Here is a 13,570-nt window from a genome sequence, read left to right on the forward strand (position 1 = left end):
TTTCGTTCTCGCCAGAATATTTTTTTGTGCGGCCACACCCTTGTTTATCTGCACGGTCCCGGTTGCAGTTTCTGGCCTTGGGACCTCCTGCACATAACATTCAGGTAGAATTTTCAGAACCAAACATTGATTGATTGAATAATCGGTTGACTAATTAATTAAATTAATCAACTAAATTACTTTTACTTAATTAATTGATAGATGGATTAATTAATATTTGTACTTTTTTAGACATAGTCAAACACGTAGGAATACAGTTGGTCTATAATAGGTGCACGGTGCGCTGTCTGACAATCTTGAGGCGAGAATGCAATGCGTGCCCGGTAAAATGACAACAACGATTAGGAATCAAGTTTCATGCGCAACGCGCCTGCCGCTACAGAATACCAACGCGACCTGCACGAGGTTAGAAAAAAAAAAGGTAAAAGGAAAGATTAAAAGCGGGGTACTCACACTTACTTACAACACCTGGGCTGTGAAAACTGTACACCTCAGTATTGGATGCAATGTTTTAATTTCAACGACCTGTAGTGTTATTTAACCTGCAACTAACGCTATGCATGCGGCCTTTTTGATCCCCCCCCCCCCCTTACAAGCAAAAAATGGCCACGGTGGTCTTGTTCCAGACCAACGACTGTGGTGACACCAGTAAAATACGATTTTCTTATCTTTTACGCGCCCCACAACGACACTGCGCGAGGTATAAGATCCCCCCGCTCATCTGTGACCTCTCAAAATCCCTGACCAAAATTCGAATTACATGTTTAACCGCACAGCACTGGTTGCCGTAAAACGCAAGAACCCAGAAGCGCCCACTTCGGGTTCTGAAAACGAAAAAAGTAGAAGGCAATTCGCAGAAGATTGTACGCAAACCACACTTGCTCATGGAGGCCAACAAGAAAAAAAGTCGGAGGAGAGGCCGGTCGAACGGACAAGCGTTTCCCACAACGCGCATCGTCTGCACACAGCGACAATGCCCTTGAGACGAGCAGCGCGCTTTGAATGTGCCCGGTGCGCTCATGATGCCAGGCCCCGCAGCACAACTGCTGCGGTGGCCACGGCCGTGACTATCGTGCGCGAGGATCGATTTTTGCGGCAAACTTCCCCGTACACAGCAGATCGCGCAACGATATCACCTAACGCGGTGAAGACGAAAAAAAAAAAAAAATCCGCTGTCCCTCCTTGCACTCAAGCAGCGATATCCTGTCAGGGCTATCGACGCAGCATATTCGCACGTGTATGCACACTCTGTGATGTAACATTTCCGAGTCAGGCATAGACCGCATTGCCGCAAGGTAATCCCGGAAGCGATTAAACACGATAACGGCTCCAACGGTGGCAAAATCCCGTATGCAGTGATTCAGGGCATAAACGTGAACCGTATCAACATTGGCGACGCGGAGGTTATTCGCGCTACATATATAGCTGTGGGCCGCTGCAGTTTGAGTTTGCAGTTTTCGTTTGACTGGCCTTTTATAATATTAAAAACTGTGCTCTCCAACTGTACAAGGGCCCACAGCATTACGCACGCTCGGAAGCGCCCGCTGCACGTATTCGGTTTCTAAGATCTGCACACGAATGCCGACTGTTATGCTTCACGCCATTTATTGGTTTATTTACAAAGCGTTCATGCAGAAAGGTTGGATGCGACCATACTCATTAAGCGTCTACCTCAAGACTGGTAACTTTACCATGAAGGGCATTTGTGAGCACGATAAATGTTCGAAAGAGTGGAGTCAGCAATCATATGGAGCAAACAATTTACGAGAAACAGAAATTTAAAAAAAAAATAATAAAAAAGAAGAGGAGGGGGGAGGGGAGCACGCACAGAAGCTATGTATTAATTTCAAGTTTTTTTTGCGCGACACACAAAAAAAAAAGACGAAAATCCCGGGCCATCTTTACTAACGTCAAACCTCGGGAGGGGCGAAGCATGCAGGGTGTAAGTGTATTCTTGGCGACTAGGCGTTTTTGCCCGCGGAGATGAAACCGTTGGGGAGCGGAGGTATACACCTTGGCAGTAAAAGTATCGTGTCTGTGAAGTACGAAGCGTTCTAGCGCGAGGCGTTGGAAAACGAGTGATACTGTGTTTTAACACCGTGACTACATGATACGACGATGTCAGGAGACGCCGACAGCCCGAGCCCCAAGGGGGCTTCACCCCTAAAAGTAAAGAAAACCTCGACGCGGTGAGCAGAACTCGAACCTCGAACCTCCTAAGCCACACCAGAACGCCTGCCTCGTTCACGGCCCCAGTGCGGAATTATTATATAATGAGTTGACGTTTTAGTAACTGTCTTCAAAAGTTTCCGTCGCATTATCCACTGTTTTCTCGGATTCATCTTCAACCGGGCGAAACAATGCTGACTGCATTTTTCGTGTAACTGAGGGGGAACCGCTAAGTAAATTGGACGTACCGACGCGGTATGGCTTTGGCGGAAGCGACAGGCCGGACTGCCTGGCGACTCTAAGGGAAACCCATGCAATGTCGAAGAACGTTGACACCTGGAACGAAATACCTGACCACGCCTGCAGCGGCTATAGACTACGTGGGACTATCGCCATGACTACTTCAACATCGCTAAAGCTAAGCCTCAAGTTTTACTGCACAAAATTTCACCAAGCGCGGCTTCCACGGCAACACTTTCAGCCAGCAAAGACTTTATGCAATACCGAGGAATATTCACTTTCCAGTCAAGTTGAGTCCACGTGTTTCGGGTTGATATTACCTGCCACGGTAAGCATGAAGCCGGCAACAAATCAGAGTCGCTAGCTTCTGCAGGTGGCATTTTCAGAGAAGATTTTTGAAGCCAGCAATTATCATTATTCAGGGGACAAATTAAACACGCTTTATTGATTTGGGCAGCGCCTATGCAACACAGCTGTCATGTTCGAAGAAAGTACGGTACAGAAAGCACATTAAGCGGCGTCATATCGTACATTCCCCGGTTTCAAACGTTGGCTGATCGACGAATTCACTCATCGATAAAAACATGGTGGCATCCAGGGATAGAATTTTTCGACTCACGCATATCATGCATACAGTCATGGACCAACGAAATGCGAACACGAAAATATGAACCAGACCACGCAAAATTGAAAAATGCCTTTCGTAGAGGCCCAATTATGGCAGGCCATTTGGTATATTTGGAAAGCCGCGTGTCCCAACTTTCTCACTGTAATTAAGCCACACGTCAATTTGGATTGCATGGAAAGAAATCGCGCTGTTTGTGTGTTCCGGTTCATGTTTTCGTGTGCTGGGTTTTTTAGTTCCACTTTAATTCATCCCAATTCTGGAGAACAGATTGGTATTCCTATCCCGAGAAATTCAGAGAAAATAATCATTGAAGAGCCATTGGTGAATCTTGAGGCATGCGTGAGCATATCGTCCCTTTCCCTCGCGAACTCGAGGCTCGGCCTGATGCACGGGCTTCCTGTTTTGCCACCCTGCACTGGCTGCCCACGTGCGGACAAGCGGCGGCGGGAGACAAGGGACCCGTCGAGACGACGCAGAGGCGCCGCGATTCGACTTGACGTCACTCTGCCAATGTCGTCAGCGTGTTTCGAAGGCAGCTCTCTCCGCGCGATTTCTTCCAGTGTGTCGTTCTGTGCTCATCTAGCGATCGCTCGTTCTGTTGATAGAGCGACGCCGAAATTTTGACGGCATGCCAAATCTACTGCTCACGCAATAATAAACTTTTAATCTTTGAAGGCTCCGAAATGTGTAGATAAATATTCTAAATTCGAGTAATTTTAAGGCGTTTATCAGCAACGCTAACGATCAATTAGCATGCGTATCGATGTTGACAGTGAAGCTGAAGTTCTCCACAGCCTCGACCTCAGACGGCTTCGCCTCCTTGCCAACGCCCATGCATGAAAGCCTGAGGAAGAGTGGGCTCTCGAGGGACGCACGATCTTCATCCCACGACATTCCCATTGTGCGCAGTCTCACGGTAATTTCGTAACGGCATTGTCTGAAAGCCGTCACTATCACCGTCCTGTAAACACGTCCTCAAAACACTTCCCCGCCAGTATGCAAAAAAGCGGATATGTGCTTTGGCTTAATTCACTTCAGCTGAAGGGAACTCGCGGACTATCGCGCTAAATATAGTTCACGCATGTCAACGTTTCGTAACGCTAATGGTTCCCTCACGGGGCTTTATTTTTTGCCTTTGTTGTTTCTTAGGCGCCACTTCCCACAACCTCTTCATCAATAGTTCCTCACCCGGCCCTCAAGCGCCCCGCAAAATAGACCTATCAAGAACACATTGCGTGCCATCACCCCTACCCCCCTTGCCATGCCCCACGGTATCCACAGCAACAATTCTTCCCGTGGGGTCACTCTGGATACGACTCTGCCTTTCACCCTCGTCCCACAGGTTTGTGTGCGACACGTGTGCGTTGTACCCCGCCTCACCAGGCCCATTTTGTGGCTACAAAATTTACGGCCGGGGTGCAATTTTTGGCCCCACTGGAAATCAGTATGTGGTCCCAAGTTTTCGCACCTTGTTGCACCCGTAGCGTAACTGGCTTGAGAAGTCCAGTACAGGAAGCACGAGGCTAAGTTCTGAATCAATCAGGAAAAACGCTCAGGAAAAGCCCCCCGACACAATCACCGTCTTCCGAATCCCATTAAGGTCGAAAGTAGACTCCGCCCTTGCCCCCTTCTTAACCGATCAGTTGTATTTGGACAGCTTCCTCCCCTACAATGCAGTACATGTTCACCGGTCGAAGAAGAGAAATGATTTTCACATTCAGCGCGCAGAGGCCCCCAAGCGCCCGTGTAATACGGCTCATTTTATCCTTCCCAGGGAGGAAGCAAGCGCGCACGAAGCCGCGGACAGCAGTATGGCGCCAGTTTCGTCAAGCGCATGTCGGTCCTGTGGGGTGTCCTTGGGACGACCTTTGTTCTAGCGCTTCGACAGAGCGCGAAAAAACAACGGCGGCCGAACGGAAAGTGAAACTCAGCGGCAAAGTGTCCGCCGCCAGAGGGTCGGGAGAGGAGGTGTAGCAGCGGCCGCCTCGCTCAAGCGCGACCGCGCGCGTCAGGGCTGCCGCCGGCAAACAAGCCGCGCTCCTCGTGTAGAAAGGACGAGCGACCATCGCCAGCAGAAGCGCCCATCGCCGCCACGGAAGGAGACTTTTGCCTGGAGCGCCTAGAGCCACTAGCTTATTTAGTGGCTCTAAGAGCGCCTAGGATATAAGCGCCTCTATTTTTTTATACTCGAGAGCGCTGCATTGAGACCGCGCCCGTTGAAATACGCACACTCTAAGGCAGTCCCTTAGTTAAGCTTCCCCGCAATGCAATCGATTATACACCACATGCAGCCAACAACGAAATGTCGGCGAATTACGACGTTGAGCATACGATTTGAATTGAACATTTCACCTGCGCTGTGGCATCACGCAATGCGAGCTTGATGTTCTGCATTGCGCAGTGCCATGGCGTAGGTCACAATTTTGAGCTTAACGGTATACCTGTTGCTCTCATTCGCTGACCTCTGTAACAGTGAAGCGAAAAGCAACTAACTTCTTCGGCCGTCGGCAGGAGGGTCATGTAACCTCTCGGTCCATGCCGTTTAGATGCAATCTGAACTAAAATAAGGTGACACATCCTTGCGGTTAGGCATACCTGCCACTGCCAACCGAGCGATAACCAATGACATCTGTAGCCACTGAGTGAAGCACCAACTACAGGGCCTTCACGCACGAAACTGAGCAAGGATATTTCGCACGCATTGCTTCTACAGCACTGACTGATGTCAACAAAAGTGCATTCCCGTCGTAAGCAGGTAGACTTTTACAGGACAAGGAAATACGCCTAAAGGCTGCTAGCATGCATTAGACTCGCCGCCGTAAAGTTATTTGGAAATTTATGCTGATTACAGCCACGTATTACGCGTACTTCCTTTTTTTCTTATGTCCATGACCTAGGATGCTCCTTTTACCATCCTGTTGCTTCTTACAACACTACTGCCCCAAGGCCCCCCCCCCCCCCCCCCCCCCCCCCCCCAAGCTCACTCTCCAAATGGGCCTGGAGTCTTACCTTCCAATAAAAGTGTTCGTCATCCTCCTCCTCCCTTCACGAGTTTTGATATACCTGCTTATACTTTAATAGACCTTTTTATGATCGTGAACACAGTTTTAGTTTTTTTTGTTGGTGTACGACCTCTTTGGACAATTGCGCCACACGTTTTAGACAGCCGCGCCGGTTCTCGTCGTGGTGCAAAGTGGCAAAAAACGCAGTCTCTATAATTCCAAGCGGCAAGATTTGACAACATTTCTTGGAACGACGAGGGACTCGCCAAAGTGATGACAAGCTTTGGTCCCGGGCAGATGCAGCAACTTGTTTACTTCCATTTAGGGCTGGGCGTTGGTTAAAAATTTTAACCCGATTAACCGGCAGGCGTTAATCCGTGAATTGATCGATTAATCGGTTGCGTTCGTTAAAAAGAAAGTTACATTTTTTTAAATATTACTCATAATAATGTAATTATAATGTAATAAAAGCTATAAATACACGCTCCTCGGCTAGTTCCCAGGCACTGCAGACGGGGTAAGCAGATCATCATCACGAAACTGATACGGGCGGGACGCTTATCATCGCTTTCATTACTCCCACTATTTACGAAACCAGAAACACCGCCCCTGGCCGCAATTGCAGGGGGCGCCGACTAACCGTGGTTTACTTACGCCACAGTTTATACAACGCTAAAACGGTGCGAGTTACCGCTCGCCGTTTTTTTGTACCGTGCATAGAATTTTCATTCGGAGTAACCATTTGCCAGTCTTTCGAAAGCTATCAGCTTGCGATTTTGATCACTGTCATCTCTGACCATACTTGCGTCCTTTTCTGTTGTGACGTAAAGCGTGTTATGTGAACACGAACACGATCCGCGGCACGCTCACTCACAATTTCACCAAGTATTCCATTTCGCTCGCTTGACTTCACCCGACTAACCGGTTAACAAAATCAATCTCGACTAAAGCACTAATCGATTAATCGGAAGGTTAACCGATCAACCGCCAACCCCTAATCGTAATTGCTACTAGTTATCATAAGTAGAGAAACGCCCCTGTAGTCGTCACATACATAACTCAGCACAGGGCGGGCCCCACAACTGTTTGCAGGGAGGGGGAGGGGCGGGACGAAATAGAGGCACCGAGCCGGCCTTTCGTAAAAGAGGTTCGGTGAGAATTTAGCTTGAAGGGAATTCGTCTGGAGGAAGGACATGGGCCAACAACGCGCACATACGATCCACCGGGGTCGCGGTGGTGCATGCTTGGACGACGGCGTGTCGGCCTCATGCGACGTGGCAGACGTGAGGAGAAAAGTTGGCTTACAGCTTGGCTTGCGTCTACCCTGCTGGCGTCGACGCGTGGTCCTTCACAGTGCGCTCATCCCGTCCTCGAGGAGATTTCGGAGGCGACCTCTGCACGAAGAGGGGGAGAAAAACGGCGCCCGTTGGGGAGCGGCAAAAGATGCGCGCGCTGTGGTGAAGCCCTCCGAAGCTGCCACACCGCAGTCGGCCGACCGGGCTGCAGCAGACGCGGAAGCATGCCGCCCCTGTGTTTTCGTGGCCGTCCTCGCGATTAGGGTGGTGACAAAACCAAGGGGCACTTATGATGATTGTGCTCCACGTGTCTAGCGCAGTCCTCCATCTGTAGACCTGAAGCGCGAAGTTACCCAAGGGCACGTAGCGCGGCTAATTGAAACTGACGCGTCCACACGCGTACAGCTGCGAACGAGACAATCCGTACGCTTCCGTAAGCAATCCGTAGGCTCGCCTTTCGAACGTATCCGTCACAAGCAAAAATGGCAGCGCTTATGGTCACGATACATCCAGCTTCCTCAAAGAGCAAACAAATCCTACATTTCGAAAGGTCCCTTAGCTCAGCGAAACAAAAAGACCCTGTAGACAGGCACCCAACGTCGCTGCTCTGAGAAGAGGGAGGCTGCGTTGGGACGAATCCTAATTCCGAACCATGCAGTTGGAAACGATGCCGAGTAACACACCACGGATAACCGTGGGTACAAATTCTCAGTAGGACGTCGAGCCGGACAAGTTGGTAGAACATCGTACAAAAAAAAAAAACTAAAACTAAAACTAAAACGCATAAAAAACTCGTTACGAGATGTATAATAAACGGGAGAACTGCTCCGGACTTTTTGCTGAGTGTTTATTATGAAAACAAGCGCGATAGAAAACAACATGGAAACAACAACAACAACAAAAAAAAAAACCTTTACGATAGCTTAAATACCTGATAGGTAGACCCTACAACGTTTGTGTGATTTCCGTGTAATGACACCAGCAGTTTACTTATACCTCTCTCTACAGATTCGATCCGCTGCGGACAGATCAAGAGTCGTCTGGTATTTATTCTTGCGGGGTAGAAGACAATTTATCCAACACCGTTTCGTCGAACGCCGTTTTACCGAAAGCAGGTCCATTTCATCGAAGCCGCTTCATCGAACGCTGTTTCGTCGAAGTGATGTCGCCTATTTCATCGAATGCTGTTTGGGAATTTCGAGTTCTTTTTGCCAGCAAGGGATGCATGAAGCAGAATTTAAGTCACATAGAAAAGGCGCGCCTTTTTTCCAGCACAAGCCTTTGCCACTGCCACTTTCCGTGGCGATTATCGTAACGTGCAACAGAACGAACGCGCTCCGGGTGACGATGCCTTTTGTGCTAGCTGCAGAGAAGTTTACCTTCTATAACTTCCGATGTTCTGGAACCACGTTTCTTCGAAGCGTTTGATAGCCCGAATTGCGTGAAGTCATGCATTGTTGGGCCGCACCGAAAATTCATCAACCACTGCCAGATATCTAAAAGACGCTTATTTTCCAACAAATAAATGAGCTGTACAATGTATTGTACAGGTCATTGTACAACCTACGTTGTACAATGACAAAGCGTGCAATAACGCAGTCTACCTGTTTTAGTTGGTGACAAATCGACGTCAAACAATCTTTTACTGGCACGTTTCGCGGGTTATGGAGGTGCGTTTAAAGGGGCCATGCAGACAAAATACAAGTTTGTTTTATTCGAAAGATCTTGTGTTTCATAGAGAACCCCGTGCTTGCCCGGTAGCAAATGATGCCGTCTTCGCTGAGAAATTAATCAATTTAGGTTAAAATTTTGATTCTCCCGCAAAATCATGTTTCCGTGTCGTCTGCCATGAAGTCATAAGTGTGCGTATTCAAACGAACTTGCACTGCGTCATTCGGCTCTGTAGCCTTGTTTGCCGTTAGTCCTCCCAGATGGCGCTACCATACTCAGCCACGGAGCGTTGTCCGCCGTTGCTTAGTTTTTGACCGTATTTGCACCTGGCTTGTTTTTAACACTGTAAAAAGTAATCGTTTCGTGAAAATGGGGGTATGCTCGACAAACAGGGTCACGTAAGACAACGTCGCTTACGCCAATCGGCCAGTGTCGTCTGAGACAACTCCAAAGCGCCGCAGTGCTGTGCAGCTAAAACAAGCATAGTGCGCGCAGTACCAACAGCAGCGCGCATCGGTATACTTCTATGCTTACGTGTATTTTCGCAACTTTCATTGTTTACCGCACCATTTTTACTGCTGTAAAATGAATATGCATTACATTTAAGCGCAAATAGCTCGCTCGGCAAGCTTATAAGCCCTGCTTAATTTGCGTTTGCTTTTCCCGGCCTCAGCCAATCGCATAGCTGGGCATATGACATCATAGGTTCTATTGCGGGAAATGAGCTAGTGGGTCGCATAGCCAATTACATTTTTTCCTAACTATTTAGTTCATTTGAGCGAAGTGTGCGAAGTGTACTGACACCGCTTGTCGTTACAAGCGGTGTCAGTATGACTCTAACGAGGCAATCTTTCGAATGAACCAAACTTGTGTTTTGCCTGCGTGGCCCCTTTAAGGGCCTCTTTTTAGGCCATTACAACATTTCTCTGCCTTGGCGGCTGCTGGCTTCGGGGAAGTGCTTCCAGCCGGTCGTCCATAACATTTTGCTGCCGCTGCAGGTGACTAGGATCCGCCAAAATCCAGGTTGTGCGATTTCGACAACTTTTGAAATGCTACTGTGCGATCTTGCTACCGATTTATTGCTTCGTGGCAGCTCTTGTTACGTTAAAGGCTAAACGTATAGAAGATAAACAAAAACCTAGGATCAGCAGTCCACCAGGCAGCTGGAGTGGCTTTGCCACGACGTAAGTCTTCTCGAACAAGCATACGAGCACCTTGGCAGCTGGCGGGAACTCCTCCTTCATTTTGGCTTGCATTGAAAGGAATCGCGCTATTTGTGTGTTCAGGTTCATATTTTCGTGTTCGCGTTTCATTTGACGCCGATAGTAACTCCGACCACGTGTGAGAGAATACTCAGCAGCTGACCAGGCTTATATCCGTCGAAACAAACGAAAAAAAAAAAAAAACCTACAGCGACGGGACTATGTCGACGGGACACTAGGGGTGGATTCAAAGGGGATAGATCGCCCCCCCCCCCCCTTCTTTATCCAGTTCCTTTCGTCTTCATGCACGTACTTTGAGCGGAGTGAATACAGTTCAGCTGTTCCCGCCTTTTAATGTACTTTCTCATTCCTGGTGCACTTTGGAAAATGTCAACTTCCTGCTCATTCCTACCGCTCGGAAAATAGAAGGAACACACGGCGAAATAAGAAGCGAGCTTAAGCAGGCTCAATCATTCCTACGGCATTAAACAGAATAGCCTTCAAACGCCAGTGATCTCGGCGATGGGTGGATAGACAGCTGAGGAGAGCTCTCTCTGCAGTGCAGCGACCACTCAAGGTGTGCGTTGGCGAGCACGTGGCCAAGTCGCCGACTGCCAATACGGCGCAAGAGAAGAGCGCCGCCAGCGGAAGGCGCCGACCCAGACCAGCGTTACCGGCGGTCAGCGCGGCTTCGACCGGAACAAATAAATAGGACAGGCACCCCACGCTACCCGTGAAGCAACAAGGGAGCGGCCCCTTCCCTCCTTCACGGCCGAAACAAAACTAGGAGAGCGCCGCGATTGGTGGCGAGCAGCGCGCCAGGCGGACAGCGTCGCGAAGTCCTGGAGCCCCCGGGAAACGGACGACACAGACGAAGCGGGAGAAGTGGTAGAAAGAGAGAGTGTCCAAGCACAACACAAACAGCCGAGGCGAAAAGGGGGCGAAACCAAGGCGCCAGATCTTCCCGCCACAAGGGAGCCAGGAACAAACGCACGCACACACACACACACACATGCACACACACACACACGTAGTCTCAAGACAAGCCAGGATGGACCTCTAAGACAAAGACAAGCTAAACCGACGCCCACCGAGCCAATCCAGAAAGGTTTCCCTATCCGGGAACAAGAAGAATGAGCTTAGTAGCATCGAGATGAAAGTAAAGCGAAGGGCAAGGGCTGCAAGAAAGCGAAATAAGGAAGACCAGGCGTCGGGTCCTTTCCCAAATCGATACGCAGTCTGTGAAGATTGGGTTGTTTCTTCGCCGTTTGAGCATTTTTTATGCCCGTGGCGACTATCCGCGTTCTCGGCCTCTCCGTCTCCTCGCGGCCCGCTTTCTTTTTCTGTCGGGGTGCAGCAGAGGCAGACCAAGTAAGCGCCATCCAGCCACTTCGGTCATGGAATCGAGAGGCGCGGGAGAGCAACCCTGTGCCACGGGGTTGCCAGACCGAGCGCCCGTGCTGTTATCGACCAAAGCTGTTTCTAGCCAGACTTGAAAGTGCGCGGGAAGGCTCTTTCTCATCCACCCGGATTCTATTTTTTTCTATCCTTCCCTCCCTCCTCATTTTCCCTCTTATTCCTCCAACTTGCTCTTCTTCTTAGAGTCGTTGGAATCGGTGGCAGAGCTCCGGTGCTTACTTCAGTTACCACACTATTCGCTTTGGGATCTGCGTCTCCCTCATCGTGCTGCTTTTCTTTCTGCTTGTTCGTCGCTGCCAGCCCAGCCGTCCTCCGTCTTACCACTTTTGTTCGTTTCGTCTCCCTCTGCTTCTCGTTCGCTCCACGCGCCCCCTCCTTCAGTAGTTGCGGGCTAGCCAGTCAAATGGGAAAGCCAAGGTGCTTTCCCGGGTCTGCAATCTCCAAGCGAATGCAATGGGCTCCAAGGCATTCCTTTTTTTTTTTCTCTTCTTTTCCTACCTTCTGTCGCCCCATGGACTGAAATGCAACGGGTTTGTTTCTGTTGCACCAAAGAGGGAAACATCTGATGTGAAGGGGCTTTTGCGCAAAGCGTCTGCGCTCCCTTTTCGCTGTTTTTCAGCAAACCCTGGCGCAGAGCGGAAAAGTTGTTTCAGGGAAGCGGACGCCAAGATGTGGCAACACTATACTGTAGTATGATCGGCTGTAGCAAACAAGCTAGCCTGTCGTCGGGTGCGAGCCGCATTACTTGAGACAGCTGTCACGACAATGGCATACAGGCTCACGACACGAGACGGTCGAAAGCTCAACGCCTTTTGTTTCGTTTGTCTTTGCTCCGGTTGAGTACGGCATCATCGCTTCTCTTCAGGGAGGGAACAGAGGGACAACATTTGGAACCACGGAGCGTTCCCGAGATGGCGAGAATCAGCATACGCCTGTATACAGAGAGCGCAGTTGTCCCCCATTTTGTTCACGCCAACTTCAACGCGCTTGCAACCTTTGGCTGGAGGGATCGTAGATGGTGAAAAAGGGACCGAACGCAGCCAGCTAGTCCATTGTTAATTTCGCAGCGTTGACCACCGGCCTTTCTTCCTTTGTAGGCTGCTCGCGTGTTTCTCGAGCGCACCAGGCGAGGCCAGGCGACTGGCGGTTCTGCGTGCTTGCAGCCGCCTTCGGGGAGATGAAAAGCTCGGCTGCCGTTTGGCTCTCGCATCGCTGCGCATACAGAGAGCAACCCTTGAGTGTCCTCGTCGAAAACGCCCCGGGAGCAAAGCCGCAGAACCAGGGTGAAAATAAAGCGTAGCGACAAGAAAAAGTCAGGACAGGAAAGAGCGAACTGCCATCAGAAGCACAGGTTGAAGAACAGAACTTGAGAAATAAAAGCGGTAGCCGAAACTGAAGTGGCAGAAACTAAGAAAGGTATTCCTGTTTTGAAGGCACACGTTGTCCGTGCCATTTCGCACAGAAACAGTAGCTCTGCAAGCGATGGGATTTCTCAGACGTGCGCGCCCAGCCAAACACGCACACACATTTCTTCGCGGGCCTGATACGCGATCCGAGCTCGATCACGAACGCGCGGTTCGCTTTCTGGGTACCACCGAGCCGGCGCATCGCTTGAATCCAAGCGCGGACGAAAATTTTCATGCAGTATTTCTTTCGTTTTTCCTGCTTATTTTTGCTTCTGGCTGAAATATTTCTCCCGCAACGTCGATCAAGGAGGGGTAAGAACCATGGTCGGATGGGCTGCGGATCCAATGAGGACATACAAATCGCCGCATGAAAGCGAAAGGAATTGCGATGAAACGACGTGCGAAGAAAAAAAGGAACCAATGAAGAGAACAGGGAAAGACGAAACACGATGCCAGGCTGAAGTTCCCCAATATGTACGATAAACATGATCTGCAATAGGTGCGAGCGAGAAAGGAAATGCGTTATGGGAGAAACATC

At 49.6% G+C, this 13,570-nt stretch overlaps 1 protein-coding gene across 2 annotated transcripts in view; it reads right to left on the bottom strand.

Annotated features, from left to right (window-relative positions):
* The window catches only part of Tna (Zinc finger MIZ domain-containing protein tonalli), a 333,903-nt gene that overhangs the window by 166,718 nt on the left and 153,615 nt on the right, over window positions 1-13,570 (bottom strand). Inside the window, exon 3 of one of the 2 annotated variants that reach the window (XM_077678789.1) lies at window positions 7,345-7,433. The exons of the other annotated variant lie outside the window; for it this stretch is intronic. The gene's annotated coding sequence lies outside the window, so the exon portion shown is untranslated. The remainder of the gene's footprint in view (window positions 1-7,344; window positions 7,434-13,570) is intronic. 2 annotated transcript variants of the gene reach the window in all.

Source organism: Haemaphysalis longicornis, unplaced genomic scaffold, assembly GCF_048455015.1.
Source record: "Haemaphysalis longicornis isolate Haplotype H1 unplaced genomic scaffold, Haemaphysalis longicornis Haplotype H1 scaffold_1, whole genome shotgun sequence".
NCBI classification, from domain to species: Eukaryota; Metazoa; Arthropoda; class Arachnida; order Ixodida; family Ixodidae; genus Haemaphysalis; species Haemaphysalis longicornis.